Source organism: Bidens hawaiensis, unplaced genomic scaffold, assembly GCF_021521415.1.
Source record: "Bidens hawaiensis isolate Kalapana, Puna unplaced genomic scaffold, B.hawaiensis_p1.1 tig00019923_1, whole genome shotgun sequence".
Classification (NCBI taxonomy): Eukaryota; Viridiplantae; Streptophyta; class Magnoliopsida; order Asterales; family Asteraceae; genus Bidens; species Bidens hawaiensis.
In genome coordinates, this window is record NW_027493025.1 from 418,054 (window position 1) to 430,572 (window position 12,519).

Here is a 12,519-nt window from a genome sequence, read left to right on the forward strand (position 1 = left end):
GACAGATTGTGGATGGTTTAGAGTTAGGTCATGAAATTTTACAGAGGTGTTAAATACATGAAAATATGAGTTCTGTGAATTTTTGGTAATTTTTGGACAAAGGATGAATATTTGGTGAATTTAATGCTCGGTTTTGGCTAAAAATGGTGAAAAATAGTTAAATATCATGAAAAATTCTGTAAAATTGCAAATAATCTCTTTATAACATTTATAAGTCACACACAAAATTTTAGGTCAGTTGGAGAAGTCTAGGTAGGCTTTTCGGTTAAACAAGTTCTAGGGTTTTCTAGATCGGTTTTAGTAAAAATGGCATGTAAAAAGAGATTTTGGTTCTGGAAAAATTACAGGGGACTATGTGGATGGCTTGGGACATCCAGGAAAAATTTGGGATTTTTCTAAGTTCGTTTGGTATTTACGACATATTTAGTGTTTAAATGGTGTTTAAAAATAGATAAATAAATTATAAATATAAAAATTAATTCTGGAAATATTTTTATAAATTTCCCCACTGTCAAAATGTTATTTGTGCAAAATCTCAAGATTCGAGATTAAACGGATAATTATTTGTGCAAAAACAAACTTTTAAGGCTTAAAACGCGTAACCCGGTAAAGTTCGCCTAAGCGAGCTGACTGGTGTATAAAAACCCTAAAAATGAACTATTTTCATATAATTGAGTTAAACAAGTAAAAATGAATCATCCGAAAATAATTCGGATGATTTGAGTAATTTTACCCGATTTAACAGTTTCCGGTGCACTAAAGACGGAAACGGGTCCCGCGGCCAAACGGGGCGTCTAAACCGAGCTCTAATTTCACAACTTTAATTAAATTATCAGTCAACGACTATTTTCGGGTCGTGTGTGACCAAACTCATTTTTGAAACGTAAAAACGGATAACCGTGCTAGGCACGCAAAACGGGGAAAACAAACTAATAGTAAATTTGACTATAGAACTCTAAACGATATCACAATCTGAGTCCGTAGAAGTGTTTCTGGGTTAACATTGCCCCCGGAATGGGTACAGTACTGGGTTAACAGTGTCCCCAGATGTCCCTAGAAGTGTTTCTGGGTTAACATTGCCCCCAGAATGGGTACAGTACTGGGTTAAAAGTGTCCCAGATGTCCCTAGAAGTGTTTCTGGGTTAACATTGCCCCCGGAATGGGTACAGTACTGGGTTAACAGTGTCCCCAGATGTACCGGTTGATACGGTTAAAGATTATATAAACTATAATTGTATAATAACGATCGTAGGGATCATATTACAGATTGGACGTGTTAACTAATAATGACTGTTGTACCTGCTTGCATGTGCTAAGGTGAGTTTCACGAGCCCCTTTTTCTGAATTGTTTTTAAATATTTTCCCGGGGCGGAAGCATGCTACTACTGAAATGTTTAAGTACATACTGAACGCATGGATTTGCGTGGATTTATATATTTTTATTGTACGGGAATCGTACGGAAATGTACTAAGATGGTAATTGTCTGAGTTGCTAACATTCTAAGGCCCCGGAACACGAGTGATTAACTGAAAGCCGGTAGAGTGTGGATAGTACTATTGGTCTGACAAACCCAACTGGTCCGGCATGGATTTGCTGATGTTTCCCAGCCAGTTGCACATGTCTATTTTGTTGTTATTTATTTTGCTATGTAATGTTAGACATAGCGGTTTGGGGAAGGTCCGTGGGCTGGGGATATGCCACGGGGGTTGTGTGTGATAGTCAGAGGTTTCACTTGTGGGCTCAGCATAATTACATCGATAATATTATATTTTAATAATGATTTATCATGGTTTACCCGAATTGTGAAACTCACCAACTATTCGTAGTTGACCCGTTTTCTCACATGCTTTTCAGGTACAATTAAGATGAAGTGATTGCTTACGTGCTTGATGTGTGTAAGATTTGCGTGCGGGATGTTAGGATACATTATAATAAATAGAATTATGTATCGTATTGTATGATGTGTGTATCACCTAGACGGTAATGAAATATGAGATAATGTATTTTGAAGTATATTAATCTATTCAGTTTTCTTTATAAACAATGTGGTTGATATCAGAGGTGTCTGTTGCATCCCGTTTACGTTTCCGCTTCGGTTACGGGGTGTTACAGAATTAAATATGAAAGAATCTATTTCAAGAGGAGGTGCATATTTTGTTTCCAAAGCCACTGAAAATGAGTCAAAATTGTGGCATAGGAAACTGTGTCATGTGAACTTGAAGAACATGAATAGACTTGTCAAAGGTGAGCATGTCATAGGCTTACCTACAAGATAATTCAAGTTGGAAGATCATTGTGATTCATGTCAAAAGGGAAAACAACACAAATCTACTCATAAGCCAAAACTCATCAATTAAATTGATCAAGTACTTGAATTACTTCACATGGATCTCTTTGGTCCTGTGAGTGTACCAAGTATTGGGAAGAAAAGATATTGTCTGGTGATCATTGATGACTATTCAAGATACACTTGGGTTTATTTCCTAAGTACCAAGGATGAGACTGTAGAGTTGATTAAAGGTTGTGTAACAATGATTGAGAATAAGTTGAATAAGACAGTCAAGATGATGAGAAGTGAGAATGGCACCGAGTTCAAGAATGGAGTTATGCAAGAATTCTGTGAAGCAAAAGTAATACAACAACAATTTTCAGCTCCTAGAACTCCTGAGCAAAATGGTGTAGCAGAAAGAAGAAACAGAACATTAATTAAAGCTACAAGAACCATGTTAGCAGATGCTAATCTGCCTGTCACTTTTTGGGCTGAAGCCATAAATACAGCCTGCTATGTTTAGAACAGGGTACTTGTGAACAAAAGGCATAACAAAACTCCTTATGAAATATTTCACAACAGAAAGCCTTACATCAAGTTTTTCAAGACCTTTGGATGCAAATGTTTTCTTTTGAATACAAGGGACAATTTGAACAAGTTTCAAACAAAATCCCTGGATTGCTTCTTTGTTGGATATTCTACACACTCAAAAGCCTACAGAGTTTATGTGAAAGATCACTTGAGTATTATAGAATCATCTCACATCATCTTTAATGAGAATCAATTCAATACAGTTGATGGTGCAGCATGGCTGTTTGATCATGAGAAGTTAATAAGGTCTTTCAAGATTTATCCTGAAGACTTTGATGACTCATTCTACAAGACCAGTGTAATTGAGGAAAAGAAAAAGAAAACATTGGACTTAGAAAAATTATGGAAGAAGGTTGCTAGAAAAGAGAAAGAATATTCTTTTGTGAAGAATTCCTCATGGAACACTGATGAACTTGATCATGCTGAGCACAATCAAGACAATCCAGATGTACAGAAGCATACAATTCAGCCTGAGGATGACACAAGCAACCATGCAAGTGAAAATGAAACTGCATCAACTGCAAGATTTCAAGATCTATTTCTAAGACTGAACTTAGAAAACAATAGTGCATCTACTTCAGGACAAAATAATGATGAAGCACCAGAATTTCATGATGCAGAAGCTGATTTGATCATTGAATATCCAGAACTCAATGAAACAAATCTTGACACAAACATGTCTACATATATGATTGTACAAACTCCTTATGTGGAAAAGAATCATCCTTCTGAAAACATCGTTGGTGAATTGCATGAAAGAGTTACAAGAAGTCATTCAGAAATTGCAAACATCTGTCTTTACTCTTTTTTTATGTCCCAAATTGAACCAAAGAACATAGCACACGCATTAAAAGACAATAGTTGGGTGGAAGCAATGCAAGAGGAATTGGCGCAATTTAGAGACATGCATGTGTGGGATCTTGTTGATAAGCCATTTGACAAATATGCAATTGGAACCAAATGGGTTTTTAGGAACAAAATGGATGAAAGGGGTTTGGTGATTAAGAATAAAGCTAGACTTGTAGCACTGGGATGTCTTCAAGAAGAAGGAATAGACTTTGAGGAAGTCTTTGCACCTGTTGCAAGACTTGAAGCTATCAGGATTTTTCTTGCATATGCTGCCTCAAAGAACATTAGAGTGTTCAGCTTGATGTTAAGTCTGCATTTCTAAATGGAAAGATTGATGAAGAGGTGTATGTTGCTCAACCTCCAGGTTTTGAGGATCCAATGTATCCAAACAGGGTGTATAAGTTAAACAAAGCCCTTTATGGATTGCATCAGGCTCCTAGAGCATGGTATGATGAGCTGTCAAATCATCTTCTTGAAAATGGTTTCAAAAGAGGAGCCATTGAGAAGACACTCTTCTACAAAAGAAAGGGATCAGACTTGCTTCTGTTACAGGTGTATGTGGATGACATCATCTTTGGTTCTACAAATGAACAAATGTGTATGGAGTTTGAAGGGGTAATGAAGTCCAAATACAGCATGAGTTCTATGGGAGAAATGAACTTCTATCTAGGACTGCAAGTTCAATAGAAGGCTGAGGGGATTTTCATTCATCAAAATAAATATGTGCAGGACATCTTAAACAAGTTCAACTGTCAAGAGTACAAGAATGATTCAACTCAAATGGACACCAAAGAAAAGATGATTATAGATGAAAAGGGGGAGCCTATAGATGAACATGAATATAGAGCCAAAATTGAATCTCTGATGTATCTGACTGCAACAAGACCAGATATCATGTTTGCTGTATGTGTGTGTGCAAGATTCCAATCAAGTCCAAAAGTCTCCCACATGAATGCTGTTAAAAGAATATTCAGATATTTGAAGGGAAGACCAAACCTAGGGATTTGGTATCCAAAGAATCAATCTTTTGATCTGATTGCATATACAGACAGTGATTATGATGGTTGTAACATGAGCAGAAAGTCAACCTCAGGAGGATGTCAATTTTTGGGTGGAAGGCTAGTGTCATGGCAATGAAAAAAGCAGACTACAGTTTCAATCTCTACTGCAGAAGCTGAATATGTTGCTGCATCTGCCTGCTGTGCACAAGTTCTATGGATTCAAAATCAGATGCTGAACTATGGTTTGAATTTCTTGAACAACCCTATTCTTATTGACAATACTGCTGCATATTTTACTGTTAAGAATCCAGTTCAACATTCAAAAACTAAGCATATTGAAATCAGACATCATTTCATCAGAGACTGCAGTGTAAAAGGTTTGATTGAAATGCAAAGAGTTGATACAAGTGACAATTTGGCTGACCATTTCACCAAACCACTTGAAAGAACCAGGTTCAACTTTCTTCTGAAAGCCCTGGGAATGATCAACCCTGATGAAATCTGATTAAGGATGTGTGCCTGGTTGTGTGTCTCTATGTGATAACTGATTATTTTGTTAGAGATTACACTTATTGAATGTTTAGTGAATATACTTGATTATGTTAACTGAATATGCTAACTATTATGTACTTTAACTGTGTATGTATGATATATTTGATTATGTTACTTAAGTATGATATTTGAATATGCTACTGAATATGTTAACTGTTATGTGCTTTAACTGTGTATGTATGCAAAATTTGACATGTTTGATCTGATTGATAGGTTTGCATGATTATCAGTTAATGTGCATTTGTGATGTTAGGATAAGTGTTCTTGTTATGAATTACTTGTTGATGTAAGCTTATCTGATATCATTGCTTTAATGCTTGACTATGTGTTTTATCTAATCATCTGATGTTGTTAGTATAGGCTTACACATGAATGTTGTTCAATGTTTGCTTGTCCTGATAATATTGAGTGTCATTCAGATTTAATTATGTACTGCAACTGTTTATGTCAAAATGTGTTTTATGTCAAAATTAAGTGATATAATGAAATTTCTAATGAATTTTGCATAAATACTTTATGTTGATCAAAACATGAGCATGTTGTTAATGGTGCTGAGATATGATAAAATTATTCAGCTGAAGCTTTAAAAGAAGCTTAAAAGAAGGATTTTTTTAAGAAAAGTCTCAAGTAGTTGTTTTTGCTGAAAACTATGTCATTTGCCCAGTTGGAAGAACATGCACCCGTGTATGTTTGGTCCTTAAATCTCTACAGATTCAAAGGATAGCGATTGACCTAAAAACTAAATGCATTTGGGGCAATAATAACTTGTTTCTTATTCCTTCACTTAAAACTATGTCAATAGCTCTAACTTTGAAAGGACATATATTCATATGTATGTTTGGTCCTGTTGACCACTTTTGGTCAAACATGATAGCCATTAACCTGACAATGAAGAGATATTGGGGTGATTGAATATTAAACTGTGTTTACTGGGAAATGATAGTACATTGACTTCTTAGCTGATCATATGGAATTAATAGGCTAAAAAGACCTTAGTATAGTCATTAACATGTATGGTTGCTTTCCCATGATGATGTAAAATCTAAGGTGATATAAACATAATGAATATGCTAATCTTTATGTGGAGATACATAGTTGTCTTAGCATGTCTCAAGATAAATCTCTCCAAATGATAGGCAGAAAAGTGATTACCCGGTCATACACGAGCCTGTTGTTATTTGGTCAACCAAAAATGAAACATCTTTAAATGTGACAAGGAACATGCTCTGAGAAAATTTAAGAAAATATCAAAAACAAGGGGAAGAATGAATAAATCAACCAAAATTTGATAAGTGTTTTAAATATTTTATCAAACAAGAGGGTTACAACAAGAACTACAAAGATGTTGACATAATCTGTCTCATCTTGAATGAAAGGCATGTTATTAACAGTAAGTCCAACTTTCAACCTCTATATATGTTCGAATCTCAAAAATACAAAAATACAATAAGTTCTGTCATACAAAAACAAGTTTTTGACTAAATACAGGAGGTTGGAGTCAAATTGGGGTGATCTGGGGAAAGCCAAATAAGCTTTGAGAAGAGATACGAGGCATCGTAGCACAGTGTTGACCATTAATGCATTATGCTTTAATTGAACCTAAATCATATCACCAAAGAGATGAAATTCATGCTAAATTTATACCTGCTGTTAACCTATCTATGTTGTCATAATAATGCTGAGAGTGAAGTATTGAGATAGCTACTTTGCCAATATGATCCCATTCTTGAGATCTTTTCAGAAAATGGAAGAAACTGTTTTAAAGAGAAATATAACTGAAATTTGATCTCTAAATGCACCATTTGATCTTAAACTATGATCTTTAATGAAAAATATATTTTGACAAGTGGTTTAAGTCAAAAAGTGTTGCATTTTTCCTTTAATTGGCTGAATATGTAAGTTCGGGTAAGATTTAATGTTTTATAACTTTTCCGGGCACAAGACAGTTGAATATGTTTGAATATGATATCTCGGGTAAGGTTTGATGATTTATGACCTTTCCGGGCAAGCTTAGTCATTTTTGACTAACTTTATGATTTTTGGGCATGCTTTGAAGTGTTTACACTTTTCAGGTAGAGTACACTGTTGTACTTATTTCCTGAGCAAGCTTGAAGTCTTGAGATGATTATGTGTTGTTTTAGCTAGCTTTTAACAAGAAATTCTTGTTTCGGGCAAGCTATGCATGTTATATGCTGATTGTGATTCCAAGCAAACTTTATGAACTTAGTCAATCAAACTTTGTGATTTGTGTGAATATCTTGTTAGGAAAGGTTTGTTAATCTTTCCGGGCATGCTTAGATATTACTATTTAAGTTTGTCATTTTTCGGGTATGGTTTGGCATGTTGAAATCCCTCGGGTAAGGGCATACCTGATGATTGAATATGTTTATCCTAGCAATCTTTATGTGTTTTAATTTCATTCCCAGCAGGCTCTGTGATATGTGTGTTTATGATCTCATTGAAATTACAAGTGTTTTCGGGCAAACTTTGTTTTCCGGGCTCACTTTATATTTCGGGTACACTTTTGTTCCCTCAATATACTTGGTAATTTCAAAACTTAACTTTCCGAGTACACTGTCTGCTAGAAATCCTTTTCCAGGCACACTTTGTACTATATGAAGGTTATCCGTGTATACTTTGCATTAGAAAGGTGTTCGGGCACACTATTCTCTTGAATGGTTGCTCGGGCACACTATGTTTTCAAGTATGCTTGATTGAATATGTTATTTAGTATGATAAAATTGATTATGATTCTTATTAGGGTTTATGCTAGATAAGTTTTAATTTGAAATTGAGAAATCTATATGGGTGTCTTGTTTGATTCCTAGTAAGGATGTTTATTTGATATTTATACTTGATTATTTGCCTTGTGATTAATTTCTCAAGAAATCTAGTATTTCGGGTAAGCTTTCTTCATTATGTCTTAACTTTAAATTAATTAGCTTGATCGAGCAAGGTTTATAAATAGAAGGATTCGGGCAAACTTTGTATATTCAAAAATAAAAATTTTCCAAGCAAAGTTTGACCGGGTAAGCTTTGTAAGCGGATGTATACCGAGTAGACTTTGAAAAGAATAATTCCGAGTAAGGTTTTATTAACTTAAAAGATAGATATTGTTTTTAATATCAAGTGGATAATGTTACTGTTTGACAGCTAATAATTCACAAAATGACAAAAAACATTTAAAACCCACTTTCAAAAGGTATATAACAGGGAGTTAGGCAAAATTTTCAACATTATTTTTCCCTCTCTTTCCTTCCACTGCAACTGCTTACTCGCAAAGAAATCCAAACCGACTTATCACATTCTATTATTCCTAACCCTAACTTGAATTAGCCCTCTAATTCCGACTCGGTAAGCAACATTAATGTGTTTTTCGACCACGATTAGACTATAATGGGCTTTGATTATGTATCTGATTACTAATACTCTGTTTATGTGTTTAGGTTATAAATTTGTCTAAGAACAGGTTCTTGATGATTTTCTCTCTTTTCTTTCTTCTTCATTTTTATACCTTGAAATTATCTAAAGTACTGAACTTTATGACTAATTTCACTTGGAATATGTTTGTTTATGTGATTCAGATATGGCAGACGATGAACCCAAGTATGTCTTCGAACCAAAACATAATATGTGTGCACTTCTACAAGTCACACCTGACAATGAACCGATGGCTAGGATGATAACTTGGATGGCTCGGTCCAATGTCAGTTTCGCATTCACTAAAAGCCCTGTAATTTACATAAATCACTCCTTGGATTTCTGGAGATCTGCAGAACTGGTTGAGGACATAAATGGAAAAAGAATCGAGGCAACCGTGGCTAGACAAGAGATACATATTACAGAGAGAATGATAAGAAGATGTCTCCGGTTGAATGATGGTGATCACAACTCAATAAACTTCAGCACACCCCACCTGATGAAAATATTTGAAGAGACAATGGGTTATCAAGGAAATGTTCATGATGGACAATTTCAGAAGGGCATGTTTCCTATGCTGTACAGATTTCTTATTCACCATGTTATACATGGATTTGCTCCAAGAAAGGGATCATGGACCTTGATGAGTCACGACTTGGCAAATGCCACAGTTGGGATTATATATTATCTGCCCTTCAATTTCTCTAAGATGATATTTGAAGGATTAGTAGGAAATCTGAAGAAGCCTGAAAGAAAAAGATTTTTACAATATCCAAGATTCCTACAGATAATCTTCAATAGTGAGCTTCAAGATCTACCCACTGTTGGAACTACACACCAACTGCAAGACCCTGACACATATAGAAGAATAAAAAATCCAGGTGTCTCAAATACATACAACTCAAATGTTCCATTTGAGATATTGCCATGGTTATTGGACCATGACTTGCAAGTGAAGCCAGTACCTGAGTTAAGCTCAGAGGAGGAAGGAAGAGAGGATGATGACAGTGATGATGATGGAAACTCTGATGATGGAGATGGTAATGGATATGAAGGAGGAGACGAAGTGAATATTGAAGTCAACCAGAAACTCCAAATCACCAGATCACTCACACACAACTACAAATCCTAACCTTAAGCCAACCAGAAACATCTACACATACATCCCCACCACCACAAACACCATCATCCATATTTCAATCCCACACTTCAAACAAAGAACAACCTGATTATGAACATTTCACCACATCACCACCTACAACACCACAAACTGATAGTGACCTTCTGACCTTATTAAAAGAAAATGCAGAACTGAGAAGAAGGAATGAGGAAGTAACTGAGGAAAATGTTATGTTGTTGAAGAGACTAGTAGAAGCAAATTTGAGAATTCAAACCCTGGAGTAGGAGGTTGAGAAGACCTCAGCTTCCCCAAAACAGGGGGAGAATGTATCTATGCCAGCTGTCTCAGGTGGAAATGATGAAGAAAATGTAACAGTTGCAGAGACTGCTGATGCTTTAAAGTTGATTGTGAATGTGTATGATGATGGAGAGGAAAGCACTGATGAAAGGAGGATTGATGATGATGAGTATGAAGGAGATATGTCTGAGGGTGCAGAAAAACACTATGATTACATTGATAAAAGAAGAGATGAAGAGACTGTTGAGAAAGTGAATGAAATTGAAAAGATAAATGTTGAAGAGTAGGTTGAGACAAAGGAAAGGATTGAAGAGATAAATACAGAAGAAAATGTGGCTATCACTGATATGGCCACTGATACTCCTACTGACATAGCTACTGATGTCTTGACGGACATACTTACAGAAGTAGACACTGAAGTGATGAATGATGAAGATACTGCTACTGAGGAGCTAATACTCACTGAACCAGAAAATGAACAAGCAGAATGCTCCAAGAATGTAGAATGTGATGATGAGATGGATCAACTTGAAAAAGAAATTAAAAATTTCCCTCAAGAAAGTGAAGAAGAGTTAAAGAAAAGGATGGACAAAGGAAAAACAAAAGTTACAGAAGAAGAGCCTGTTAAGGCATATCCTGAAAAGGATGTATTATTTAGAGATGATGCTATTGCTGCTAATGCTGCCTTAAGGGAACAAGAAAGAATTATCAGAGAATCAATGGAAAGGGAGAAAATAGCCCAATCCTTAACTCCTGAAGAAATGGCAGAGCAGGAGATCTTGATCAAACAAGCCAATCTTGCAAAAGAAATGATTGATGATGTGGCTGATCAGGAGATGATTGAAGAATTGATTATGATGAATAGAGCTGAGGAAGTTGACAATTCCCTAACTATGGTGGTTAGCAAGTTCCAGTCTCAAAGTCAACAATCAGAAACTGCTAAACCAACCAACTTGAATACTGGTCTGATTATTGAAGAAGAAATTGGTGAGTCCATTGCTTCAATGGCTGCCAAGAAATGGACTGAACAGGTAAAAGAAAATCTGAAGAAGAATCCCACTGACAGTTGGTCAGAAAGGGTAAATGTGCCTGAGCCTTATGAAACACTCAATCAGAAAAGAGAAAGGCTTTCTAAACAAAAAGAAGAATTTGCTGAGAAAGTCAACAGATTTGCCAAAATTTATACGAGAAGAAAGAGGGCAGCTGAGCAAACTGAACAAGAAAGTGGGATGACAAAAACCAATATTTTGTTGAAACACCAGATGATGAAGCAAGTCCCATAAGGGCAATTTCTTTGCTGACACTACGACCAGGACAAAAGATCCCAGGTGTCCCTGATGTGCCAACCAGAAATGAACCAGATCATCCACTTTCTGATGAACCAAAAATTGATGCCATGAATGATTTAACTGAAGAAGAGGATGAATCTGAGGATTCTGATGATAATGATGATGACCCTGAGAATGATCAGGCAATGAATGTGAAAGCTGCTAATGTTGTGTCCCCTCAAGTCACAATGACTGAGGAACATAGGGCAAACGTTGAGATGAGTGTGTTGGAAGCTAAAAAGAAAAATCCATTGGTGATAAAGTTAAGAAGATTTGGTATAAGCTTTGAAACTATGGCTGCTATGAATGATGATGAATTGAAGTAGAGATTAGAAGAAGAAAATAATACTCTCAAGAAGCTTATGCAACAAAAGAATAGAGATGCCCAGAAATACAGAGATTTATCTCAGAAGGCACAACTATTCTGAAAAGGATTTGTCTCAATTTACTTTTGATAAACTCCAAGATCTCTATCACAGTGAAAGAGAAAAGGTGATTGAAAAATGTGTGAAAGAAAATGAGAAACTGAAAAAGATAGAGGAGTTGAAGAAAAAGTTTGGAGGCATGTGTGGTTATTTACTACAGAGAGGTATGAAGCCTGAGATTGTTGAACATTTATCCAGAGAATCAGTGTTAGACCAATACAACAAACTGAAAAGAAAAGAAAAATTGAAAAGGGTCCAAACTGAGAGCTCTACTAAACAGGCTAAACCAACTAATGAACCTCAAGCAAAGAAGAGAAGAATCCAAACTTTGAGGGAGAAACAAAAGAAACAGGCTGAAAAGGAAAAACCAGATGAAGTGGCTATTGTTGAAACACCCATCCCAGAGGAACCTAAGCCTAAACCTGAGGATGAACCATTTCTCCCTTGGGAAAATGAAGAAATGATAAACATTCTAAGAAACATAATGATAAATCAAAGAGGAATGACTGAAGCAGACTTCAATGTCTTGGAAAAGGAGGATTTGAAATACCTCTTTTATATTAAAAAGGATGAATGGGAGAAAGCCTTAAGGGTAGGTGAGAACCCAAGATATTATGCTGATGGTAGGTATGTACCTGCTGGATTGGCAAGAACTCCTGGCATGGA